The following is a 13,578-nucleotide window of genomic DNA, read 5'->3' as shown; positions in this document are numbered from 1 at the left end:
TTTCCCGTGCTTCCATTCAGACATATTTGAATTAATCTCACGAGTTTTTTCGGTACACCGAGAAGTACTAGAATTTGATACATTTTTCTTCGGTTAATAGAGTCGTACGCTTTTTTAAAATCTATAAATAGTTGGTGTATGGTTTCGCAAAATCACCACTTTTTCTCTAACAACTGTCTTATGGTAAACATTTGATCGCTCGTCGATCTGTTGTGCTGAAATCCGCACTGATAATCTCCTACTATATCTTCCGCGAATGGAGTGAGTCTAGCTTGTATTACGTTTGACAGAACTTTGTAGCATGTTGCTAAAAGTGAAATACCCCTATAGTTAATGCAGTCTGTCTTATCCCCCTTTTTAAAAATCGGTATAATGATAGATTCCTTCCAATTTTCGGGTATTGTTTCATTTTTCCAGATGGCACATACTAGTTTATAGATTTTGAAAGTGAGCTCGACGCCCCCATATTTGAGTAACTCAGCTGGTATCATTTCCCGCGGCTTTGTTGTTTTTTAGTTTTTTAATCGCGGCCTCTACTTCTTGGTAGCTCGGTTCCTCCACGTGGGGTTCAGCAGTGTGAATTTCATCCCCTAATTCTTCGCTATTTTCGTGCACGTTTAATAATTTATCGAAATAATTTTTCCACAGCGACAGTAATTCGTTGTCATTTGTTACGAGGTCCCCGTTTTCGTCCTTCATCAATTGCGCTCTACTCCTAAAACCCTTTCTGATGGGGTTAATCCCTCTGTACATTTCACGGGGGTTATTTTCCTTACTGTTAGTTTCTATTCTCCTAATAAGATTCTTTTGATACTCCCGCTTCTTATTTCTGTAGATCGCGCTCGTCTGTTTCCTTACGTTAGAATACTCTTCTACGGTCCTATCGCTTCTATTTTCTAAGCTATCTAATTTAGCCTTTTTGCACCTTTCAAACCAGAGTTCGCACTCTTCGTCAAACCATGGTTTGCTCTTTGGCTTTTTCTTTGTACCCAGTACTTTGTTCGCGGCCTCTTTTACCGTTTTTTCGATGTCCCCCCATAAGCTATTCGGTTCGTCATTCCCCTCCGGCGATGTGTTTGCTTCTTCAAGTGCCTGAAACCTTTTATTAATTTCTATCTGGTACCTAATTCGCTCTGTTCTATCTCGTAGCTTCTCAATCTCAAAGCTTTCTACCTTGTTTGCTCGCTTACTATTTTGATTCGCTACTAGTCTAGCTCTTAATTTGGCTACTACTAGGAAGTGGTCCGAGTCGCTATCTGCCCCTCTGTAAGCCCTTACGTCAAGAACATTAGTATGACGTCTTTTTTCAATGAGGAAATGATCAATTTGGTTCTGTGTGGCCCCGTCCGGCAATGTCCACGTTGCCTTGTGTATGTTCTTGTGCTTAAAACACGTAGTTTTGATTATAAGATCTTTTGCCGCCGCGAAATTTATGACCCTAATACCGTTATCATTGCTGGCTTCATGCAGGCTTTCCTTCCCTATAGTAGGCCTAAACATTTCCTCCCTACCTATTTTAGCATTGAAATCGCCTGATACTATTCTTGTGTCGTAAGACGCGAACTGGTCGATTACCTGCTCTAAAGTTTCGTAATAGAGATCCTTAGCTTCTTCTTCTTTATCCTCCGTAGGAAATTGTACATTAATAAATACATATCTATACCATTCACCTTCGATAATGATGTACGAGAGCCTATCATTGACGGATTTGAAACTTTTAACCGAATGTATGATGCTTTTGCTTACGAGAAATCCGGTGTCTAGAGATCCCCCACTCCCGGCCCCATACAGGTACGTGAAGTTACCCGATGCTAGTACTCCGCCATCTGGCCACCGCGATTCCTGTATTGCTACCAAATCTAGATTGTACCTATCAGCTTCCTTTACGAGTTCTTTAAACGCACCTGCTCTGTATAGACTGCGAACATTCCAAGTTCCGACCCTTAAGTCCCTTTTGGTTCGGATTTGCTTTTTTTGAGCCATGATATTATGTTAAACCCGCGCGCTTCGGATCCTGTTCCGATCGCAGGTGAGTCCACCGTTCTAGATGTGATAACCCCCATACCTCCCTAGAACTAAGTATGAGAGCTTTCCGACTTTGACGAGGACAGTGTCAACTCGTCGTCAGACACACTACGGTTTCATTCTCGCATCCTAACGCCCCCCTGCAAGGCAGCGCGCCTTCGCTGGCATCGTTACCGCGTAAGACCAGGTGACGAATCATTCTACACATCCCCTTTCAGGGCAGTTGTCATCGCTCCCGCATCCTCCTCAGCTGCAGGATTTTTGCCCATTTTTGTAATGTGTGATGAAAGAGATAGATTGAGAGATAAGAGATAATGTGAAGTGTTTTTGTTGTTGTGGTGCTTGCGTAGTGTTTCTAGATGAATGCGTTCGACAGTGTGGGCTCATCACACCCACGCCTGTTCCTATCGGCTGTCCGTGGCTGCTTATTCAATTTATTCGCAGCTAACCTCTTTCTCAGGGGCTGTTCCTCTATCCGCAACCTAAGGACGCGCTGTGTAGTGGTGATAGGCACCCACCCGTCCGATCTGGACGACAACGCCCAAGACCCGCTTAGGGTAGCGGCATTGTAACATAAAGTGAGTGTCATAGCCACTTAAATTATGAAGCACCACTGGTACTATTTTCGAGTCTTGATAGTTTAGATTACATGTAGTATGTGCAGGTCCTCGATATTTTCCAGTAAGGTGACAGTGATCGCGCACCTTGACATCATTATTTAAACTTTTTTACAAATATGACACGTTTTTGAATTATAATAATCTGTTACTTCAGCTTGAGATAGAACAGGCATAGGTAAAGGATTCGCATATAAAGCACTTATTTTTTCTTCAATATTTAACTGTTCGGCAAACCACTTTGATGCTTCACGATCTCTATAAAAGTCATATCTTGATAAAGAGTCATTATAGCTGCATTTAAGATAGTATCCTATACTATAAATATCATGACTCTGTACTGGTCGAGTGTTAGTTTTCACATCTTGTCTTATCGGTTTTAATAAACACTCATAGTCTGCATATATTATAAATGGTAACTTTTCATTATAGCAATGATTTTTGAACATTATAATATTATTATTTTCAGTAGGAAGTCTTATTTTACAGTTATTCAACTTTTTACAGTATTCTTCATGCTTGGTTAAATTATCTTCTATGTAAAAAAAATTTAAACATCTATCACATACTAATAGTTTTCTACCATTTTTGCTTAAATCATTACTAAGCAAACACGATAGCTGTTTTATGTATACATAATGTGATTTTGTTGCAAACTCATCATCATCATCATCATCTAAATTATCATTCACTTTTTCTTTTAGCCATAACTTCAAGTCTTTAGCATTACATCATCCTTCAGGAGGAAATCCAATCCTAATGTATAGGTCAAGCTATTCTGTAATAAATTAACAATGAAAATGGTTAATGTATCAATATTGTATAGAAAAAAACAGATGAAGCTTATGATATAGTAGCGAGAGAGATAAATAGATTAATAGATAGGGTTTTTTCACGCTCACAGTAAAATAAATAAATAAATACTTAATAGTATAATATGACACTGTTGTGTTTATGAAAATCATTAGTTGAGAAATGTATCTGAGAGCTTGAGTGTGTGCGTGAAAGAAAGAGAGAACGTCTGCACAAGAGCAGTCTGACTAGTATATGAGAGAGAGAGAGAGAGAGAGAGAGAGAGAGAGAGAGAGATACACTGAATAGATAATGAAAAAAAAATTAACTCACTTTATTCTCCATGACGATGATCTTGTAATTTTCAGCACATGTTATAGTACTCGTTTTGTTATTTGTACTTTTTATTTGCGCACACTTTAATAAACAGAAATTATTATATATTTTTATATATATACTGATTCTAGTATTTGAGCTCGACTTCCACGTCCTACAACAGGTAATATTTGACGAAAATCTCCTGATAATACGACTACTATTATTCATTTTCGTTAAACAAGTTTGTTCTGCAATTTCATCATTTAATTTAGGATCATAAAAATCAGTTTTATATTTATTGTATAGTTCTTTAGCATTGCAAATATTAAAATAAAAGAATATAACTGAATTAATGCATTGGGGAATCGATAATTATACCTTCTACAGTTCGTATATTCTCAAATGATGTGGCACCTTTTACATGTAATAACAACATACGTAAGTAAAATAATTCATGTCTTTTAGGATCAACAAAATACATACGACTCAATATGGTTTATATATTCGTTTTCGTGGAGTCCAAATTTTTAATTTTTGAAGTGAATACTTCTATATGCTCGCTAGGTACACATTTTTACCGGGGAGTGAATCGAGAAAAAACCGACCGTCACGCAGTTACCGAACGGCTGGAGGGGAAGCAGGAGCAACTCTCTCTCTCTCTCTCACTCTCCTCTCCACCGCGCTCTCATCGCCGCGCAAAGCTTACGCACTGCGCGCATCGCTCCCTTCACCGCGCTCTCCTTCTCTCTCTCTCTCTCTCGCCCCTCCACCGCGCTCTCCTTATCGCATCTTTCCGTTGGCTTTCGGCGCTCTCAGCGTTCTCTACACACTATACTTCTCTACTACACGCTATACCCAATCAAAGCATTACAGACATAATTCAATTTATCCATAGATCACTACTTGTATACACTCAAGTAGGATCACGGGAGCTTGGTACAAATGACCATGAAATGCCACTGATTTTAGCAGGAGATTTTAATGTTAACTTTGCTGACGAAAGTGCACAACCATTAATTATATTCCTCAAAGATAAATTTCAATTAGACATGAATAATGATGCGCAACAATCAACTACTAAGTATGGCACAACATTAGATGCAGTATTTTCAAGATTTTTATATAAAATCGATTCTAAAACATTTATATCATACTTTAGTTACCACAAACCAATTGTTTCTTTTATTGAATTAAAAAATGAAGATACCTGTGATTCTACCATAGATAAATAAAGTTTAGAAGAAATAAAATAATGTATGAATAACGATAAACATATTTTTATTACGATCTATTAATTCTGTTTCAGATCCTTGTTTAAAATATACAAATTGTTCATTTTCTAAATAGACTGCTAATCGATTGTAATGCCCCGTATACGCTCTTCAGCGTACATAAAATCCAAAAATTCAAGAATCAAAAACTAAAGTCAGTCAACTTCATTTTAGGTAATATTCGCGCTTTTTCCGTTTCCCCCCCCACTCTTTTCGGCGATACTTTAGGCCACAGCCGAGCAACCAGCATCCGAACACCACCAGTCATCGGCGGCATCGAGAAGAACTACGGCGGAACGGCGCACTCGCGATATAACTATAGATACAGCGTTCGCTTACGTACGACGGCGCGACGCCCAAATGTGTGTGTGTATAAGCGATGACGTAGCGGCGGCGCGGCGCGCGCATCCTCGCCTGCATGTATGAATGTGAGTGTGTTTTCGGCGGCTCGACTCCCGCTCTCACCGCTGCCTATATAAGGCCAAGCGCGGCCTGTGCAAAGCACTTGTTCTCAGCGCAATGTTAAGCGCAGGAGCTCCAGCTCCGAGAGCAAGTCTGAGCAAGTCGGACTAGTTGTCGCATTTTCAGCGCTCTCGTCACTACACACTCTACAGCAATTTAAGCGTAGAACCATGAATACACATACACAAACTAGCAGTAGCATTTTGTATGCTCACTAGTAAACACTCTATTGCAATTTAGGCGTAGAATACACACTTGCGATATTTATAAAATTTAATACACTTATAAAATATATTTGTAGCATTGTTAGTGCTTTAGCTTAAAACTCTAATGCATGTTCAGCGTTAAGTATAAATATAATAAGATATAACAATTTAATCCGTTTAAAAACTTAAAAAATTTACAATAATTATTATATTTTTAAAACACATCGTAAAATTGACAGAACTGTAACTAATTTCTATCAATAAGAATAATTGCAGATTTAAAAATTATTCTTTTGATTAGACTTTTAATAGACGTATTATTTCTATGCGAAACCAAAAGTTTATGATTATTGAAATATTTCTCCACTACCTGGTATCCCGGACCTGACCTATACTAAAATCATTAATTACATTTACTCTTACTTGGCCTGTCGTCAGAATTACGACACAGGGCAGTAAATGTTCACAACTTTTCTATGATAATATAAATCAAATATTTGCACTAGACCGAGAAGAGTCGTGACCGTTTCACGATAAATTAGGTAAGATTGATCTTATAATTTAAATTGTAATAATCTATACATTGCTTCGGTTGGACATACGTACCGCGTAGCTAAATATTGTTCTATTACATCGTAATTTAAAACATTAGTGATCTCATTTGAATTATTAGATGTAATATCAGACTCATTATTTAAATCATTCTCTTTTTTAAACCTACTAAAGCGGAATCGGGACCTTAATATAAATATTTAAACAAATATTAATTGATATTACAGTGCTGCATATCTCGACATTAATATGACAATTGAATGTTAGCAATAAATAAGGATTATATGGGACTACAAATGGATTATTAGCAGTACGATTCGATTACGTCGACGATATATTGGGTATTCATTTTCTGCATTGTAATTAGTAGATGAAGCAAATGGTTTAGAAAACTTTTTAGTACATATAAATTTTTATTTATCCATACATGGTGAATTTTTATTCTGAATTTCACATGGTCCATGTAGCATATGTTGTTTAAAAAGACCATACATAATAGGATAATTAATTTCATCTGGTTTTTCAGCGCTAATAATATTGTCAATTCGATCAGAACTATGAAATTTATCTTTAAAATCTAAATATAGTAGTGCATGCATATGAGGTCGCTTTTGAAATTCAACTACATAGATGTAACTAATCATATTACCAACATTTTTTTTTTGTAATTCATTCCAGAATGCAGCTACTTTAAGATGAAAAAATCGAGCTACTAAATCAGGTCTATCTAATATATTTTCATTCTCATTTAAATTTTCTACAATTTCAATCCATTTAGGATTACAAGTCATAGTAACAAATAAATCAGGTTTTCCAAATGTTTGGATGACTGTCATTGCGTCTATATAATTTTGTTGCAAAGAACGCGGACTTCTAATAAATGTTGATGGTAAAATAACCATTTTGCCAATATTGTCATTCATTGATGGAGCTTTATTTGTTACATAATCCATTGATCCACGATACGTTTCAGTTCTTAATTTTGCTTGCTAATGTCTAATATAAAATAATCTCGTTCCTTCAACTTTACACCAAGAATCGACTCTAAATTGTTGAGTTAATTTACCTAAATTTAAAGACGGATTAAATTCATTCCGTACATTCATAGGAAAGGAATAATACAGCAACGCTGTAACTTGGGTTTTATTTTTAATTTCACATAATTAGGTTGCCATCCTCCTTGTCCGAAAGGAAAAATTAAAGGATATGTCATAGGATCAACATGTTTACTTATAATGGGAATATTTCAGGTTTTGAATTTTTAGAATCAATACAAAAATCATGATTAAATGGAGGATCTCCTTCCTCACCTACAAAAACTACTGCAACTTCATTACATGATGGAAGTTCAAAGGTTTTATTATTAGAATAATTTTGCCGTGTAATAAACATTTCAACTTCTCTACGTAATTCATTGGCATTTATAGCACGTTTTAATTCTTCTTCCTCAACTTCATGCATCATTTTATATGCATAAGGATTTATTTTACGTAAGATATTGTCAATTTCATTTAGTAATTTTATGTTGCATTTTACATCAATTGAAAACCGAATTTCATTAGCTACCCTACTAAAAATATACATGGTAAATCACATATCTAATCACATGTCTAATCACATTTTTTATTACGTGTTTTATTACGTGTATAAACATATATTCTATCAAATATTAAATTGCAAATATAATCATATGGTAAATCATATGATTATTTTAAGTCGATTTGATATATAATTTAACACGTGATTATGCATATAATAAAATACGTAAAGAAGCATGGGTTAAACACGTAAAAAGACATGTAATAAAAGCACGTGAATATGCAATATTTTGCATGTAGAAATTTTACAATATTACACGTGAAAAAACATGTGTCAAAATACGCAAAATAATATGAATCCAAATATTACCCGCGTGAAAATATTATATGAGATCTCATATAATATTTTTACGCGGGTAATAATATTTTTTTTCTATTTTTTCATCATTAAAAATTATAATTATCTTAAAAATTATTGTAATGAATATTAGATTGTTATAAAATATAATTGTGATAGTATAATAATAAAATAACGATTTTGTTCTATACTTTATATGTGCAAATCCAGAAAAAACCGGACACTTCAGTGGGTGTGAGTGAACAAATTTGAAATTTGATCCAGACAAAAAGTGACATTTTCCTGGTTTTCGTTAATTTTCCCCGTGTTAAATTCTCATAAGAGAATTTGAACTGCCCCGCAAAAAAATAGGTATTTTTTAATCTTGGAAACCCAAGGTTTTTCGGGTTCTATATGACCTAAAGAACGAAAAAAATGTGGTCGGGTAGGTGTGATCTCAAATTTCAAATTTGTTCACTCAGACCCCCTAAAATGTCCGGCTTTTTCTGGATTTGCACATATACAGATTTATTTTACAATACTTTTCTTCTTAATTGTAAATACCTTTGTACAAAATATTTATTTATAACATACTGTACATTTAAAAGCGTTGGTGATTCAATAAATAATTAATAAAAAAACAAGTTTGAGGTCGCTATTATATACATTTTCTTTCGTATTTGTATAAAAATTGCAATCCTATAAATTTGACTACTTTCCACTGATAATATTTCATCATTAATACTTGTGATTTCTTTAATAGCATTAGTATTAGACATTTTACATTTTCTTTCAACGTCCCTATTGATAAATCTCAGGTGAAATCTCATGACAAAATCGCATCTGACCACGTGCGTGAATTAACTAAGTTCTGCAGCTGAAAAAATTTGTTCTACGTATTTACTAAATATACATTTCGAAAGTTTTTATTAACCAAAAATTTACTTATAATGAACTATGCATCTAATTTTAATACAAATATTTTACAAATTGTGTAGAACCGTGCTACTATAACAATTTTTACTCAACTGCTTTGGTTCACACTTTTGCAGTGGACTCTATGGCTGTGGCGGCTTGAAAAATCACATGAGTACAGATATGAAAACCATATATTCATTAGTTAAGATAAAAAACACTTGATTTCTTGTTTTATTGAGTTGAAACAAGCCTACACGAAAAGTCACAGTCCACCAACTGTGATAGTTTTCGAGTAACTTCAGAAACAATATTCTTGATCAATTCCGTGTACTTGTTTTACAATTTGTTTTCGGTGTTTCTCAAAAACTATCAGAGCTATAGAGCTGAATATTTATATGTAAGGTTGTTTGAAAACTAAATAATAAATCAAGTGGTTGTTATTTTAACAAATAGGTTTATCTTTCACATATTAGTACGCATATGGTTTTTTGAGCCACCACAGCCATAGGGTCCACTGCGTAAGTGCGAAACAAACCAGTTGAGTAAAAACTGTTATGGTAGACTGTTTCTACACAATGTGTAAAAAACAATTTCAATAAAAAAATAATAATAATAAAAACAATAAAAAATAAAACAATAAAACAATTTCTACATTTGTGTAAAAATTAGATGCATAATTCACTATAGTGCATATTAAACCATAATATCAAATATTCAGTATATTACCTTTGAACAGACCTTACACTGACATGTGATTATTTTTATAGAATCACGTCACTGGTTATAAATGACACATAAAGATCGCCTGTTTTTTGTAATAGAAGATAAATATAATTTATTTTGTGCTTAGCATACATTTCCAACGTCAATTTCCAATTAAAGCTTTATTGAATTTGAAATATTTCTGATTTTTAAAATAAATTTATAAAGTAACGGATTTGGTGCACTGAGTAATCAGTAAATTCAAAGAAATTATTGTACTAATATCACACGAGAATCAACGCAGAATTATTCACTAATCTCAACACGTAATGAAACAGTATAAAAATTTGTTAACTTTACTCAACAATATAAGGGCAATTTTCATATGACATTTTGCGTTTGTGGTGTAAATAAAAATATAACAAATGAAACACATTGCGAATGAATATTAGAAACTAGTGTAGTTTTTTGGGATATTAAGTAAATAAATGATCAAACTCACCATGATAACTCTTGCCCAAGCAAATTCAGCATATACGCACGAAACCGTCCTCTAGATGCATAGTATCTCCAATAAGCTGAAATAAATAGAAGCTGGTTTAAACACATAGCAGCAAGCTCTTTAGCCACTCAGAAGAATTAACAAAATATTATGTAAAATGAAAGACTTATCTGATAACATCAACAGGGTTACACTGGGAGATAGGGCTCTCACTATTTATACTTTTGCAGTTTACTAAAAAAAACAAAAACACTTGAGAAGTTGTCTAACCTATTACCCGCATCGCGTTGCATATTCGCAACTAAGTTATTGACAACAAAGCGCGGTAATTGTTGTTCGTACCCGTAGTCCAAAAGTTCATTGTGATATTTTCTACACTGCTGGCAACTTCTCAAGTGTTTTTGTTTTTTTTAGTAAACTGCAAAAGTATAAATAGTGAGAGCCCTATCTCCCAGTGTAAACCTGTTGCTGTTATCAGATAAGTCTTTCATTTTACATAATATTTTGTTAATTCTTTTGAGTGGAAAACGAGCTTGTTGCTTTGTGTTTAAGCCAGCTTCTATTTATTTCAGCGTATTGGAGATACTATGCATCTAGAGGACGGTTTCGTGCGTATATGCTGAATTTGCTTGGGCAAGAGTTATCATGGTGAGTCTATATAATTTTAATTTTTCTAAATTTTTGCCGCTAAGTTAAATTGACTATTCAATCACTGATTATTATGAAAATAAAGACGCTGAAATTTTAGTAAACAAATAGAAAAATATGATGTCTCATTATTATCTAGTAAGCAACATAAATGTTGTTACAACATTTTTATGTTATCAAAAAAGTTATCCATGCATATAGTTATTTATCACTGGCAAGAACATTGACCTGATTTTGTTATGTATTAAAATTTTATAGGATTTTACGTCAATTCGTCACTGTCGATGTGCCATTCGTTTAAAAAAGAGGTGGAAAAATTCATGCTGCAAATCACCTAAACCAATTAATGAGTGCAGGAATACCTGATGAAAATGAAAATGAAAAATAGATTATTTGCTGTTGTACGACAATTTATGATACATTTATGATAATATGGATGTACTTATTTTAAAAGGAATTGGAAATTATTCTAATTCTAATAGTCAATTAAATGATAACCATATATACTTAAATTCAACACCATTTTGAAATTTTACTCGATTTTTTATATGCGATCTGCTGTTAATTTTCAATTGTCTAATATTCAACCTATTGGTAGACCTAAAGAATATATTCAAATACTTTTTTCTGATTCAAGTACAAACAGACACTGGATTTGTTTGTGGTACAAAGATAATGTAATACGAATTTTTGATAGCATTAACACAAAATGTCTAGATGATGATTATAAAATTTGTATTGATAGACTGTTTCCAAATAAATATAATTTACGCATATCTTTTAAACAAGTACAGTATCAGACTAATTATTATGATTGCGGTGTTATTGCTATAGCATTTGTAGTCGCTATTTTATTTAATATTTGCCCATGCGATGTTCAATTTAATATTAGTAAAATGCGAGAGCATTTGATTAGAATGTATGATAGATTAAATTTATCTTTTTTTCAAATATCAAAAGATTATAAAAATAAAATTTATTTTAAAACAATTGCTCAAATTTCAATTATAAGAAACGTAACTCACGCAATAAAATTTGCTGAATTTAAATTATATTTTGATATAATTAATATTATATTTTTAATTATAAACAGCAATCATTAACTCTTTTAGAAGTTAACACAAAGAAAAAGTAAATGCTAAAAATCAATCAAAAAATAATATAGATAATAAAATAATAAGTTAAGCTGATAAAACAACTAATAATTGTAATCATCAGTTTGAAAGAATAATACTGATGATGTGGATAACAATGACATTGTATATTTATCAAATCAAAATAGTAAAAAACTTTATTAAAACAAAATTTGATTAAAACAGTATAATATTTTATAATACCTCATTGACAATAGATCAATAGATGGGATATTATAAAAGACACTGATAATAGATCAATAAATAATTGATTTGTTTTTTCATATAGCCCATACTTATTATTCAAATTTAACTGTCACATTAACATTGAAGTGTATATAACGGTATACTGTATTAAATATTTATTTAAATGTACATTTTTAAAAATTAATTATATGGATGTAATTTTTAGTATTAGATACATGTAGAATTATGCATAATTTTAAATATTTTGATATGTCAACGTTAAAATATGCATATATTTATGTGTGTGTATGTGTGTATATATATATATGGATATATATTTATTTATTTCTGTATAAGAAAGGCTTCAAAATTATTTACAGTTTATGAATAATACTTTTCAAACTTTGTAAAATTTGTATTAACTATTTGTTGATTTATTTCCAATTCACTCCTTAAGAGTACTTCAGCAAATATGCATCATTCTAGTTAATTCCTGTTCATTTTCGGTATATTTCTGGTTCATTGCCGGTTATTTTTGGTCACTTTCGGGTCATTTCGTATTTATTCCGATTACTTCCGGTCATCTTCCAGTCCACTTCTGGTTGACTTCCGGTCTACTTCCAGTCTATTTCCGGTAAACTTCTGGTTGACCCCAACCCCTAAGGTGGGGTAATTTTGGGGATGAAATGAACTTAAGGCCGGAGACTACCAGACACATTTTAATATAATAGAGGAAAAGGATGACTTGAGATTTGTGAATAGTTTTATGAATGATTTCTGACATTTTCACGTCAAAAATCACACTACGTAGTTACGTAATTTATTACGTAAGAATTCAGTAATCTATCACGTAATTGACTGTGTGATAAATCACGTGATTTTTCTCGTCAAGGTTGGTCAATAAAATTATATCCCTTTAGTATTATATTTAATACATCACATCGCATAAATTTAAATAATAAGTATTATGTTTTAATGTTATAATGCAATTACTTTCGATTTTAAAATAAAATTATATTTAAATATTGACATATTATTTTATTATTGTTTTTGTTCCATATTTCTATTATCATAAATTTGTGGAATATATATATTTAAAACTTAAATCAATGTTTAAATAAACGAGCGAGTTTTTAGCTAGTATCAAAATATTCTACATCGTATATTATTTGTTGACACTCTGTGTGCAAAGTGACATACTTATTTAGAGCGTGCGCAAAGTAGAATTTTGCTTACAGCGTGCACAAAATCGCGAGTTGCACGCAGGCTTTAGTTTTGAATTTCAAAATAGTAAATTTTGATACTTGTGCGAGAATGTGAATTTAGCCTTGTGCGAAAAGATCATATGAGGCTAAAATCATATTTTCGCAC

General features: G+C 32.6%; 1 protein-coding gene across 7 annotated transcripts in view; it reads left to right on the top strand.

Moving 5' to 3' along the window:
• LOC100116974 (neurabin-1) overlaps positions 1-13,578 on the top strand; it is a 554,139-nt gene that overhangs the window by 490,099 nt on the left and 50,462 nt on the right. The window lies entirely within an intron of this gene.

The sequence above is a fragment of the Nasonia vitripennis genome, assembly GCF_009193385.2.
Source record: "Nasonia vitripennis strain AsymCx chromosome 1 unlocalized genomic scaffold, Nvit_psr_1.1 chr1_random0006, whole genome shotgun sequence".
NCBI classification, from domain to species: Eukaryota; Metazoa; Arthropoda; class Insecta; order Hymenoptera; family Pteromalidae; genus Nasonia; species Nasonia vitripennis.
This window is presented reverse-complemented; position numbering and strand designations above follow the sequence as displayed.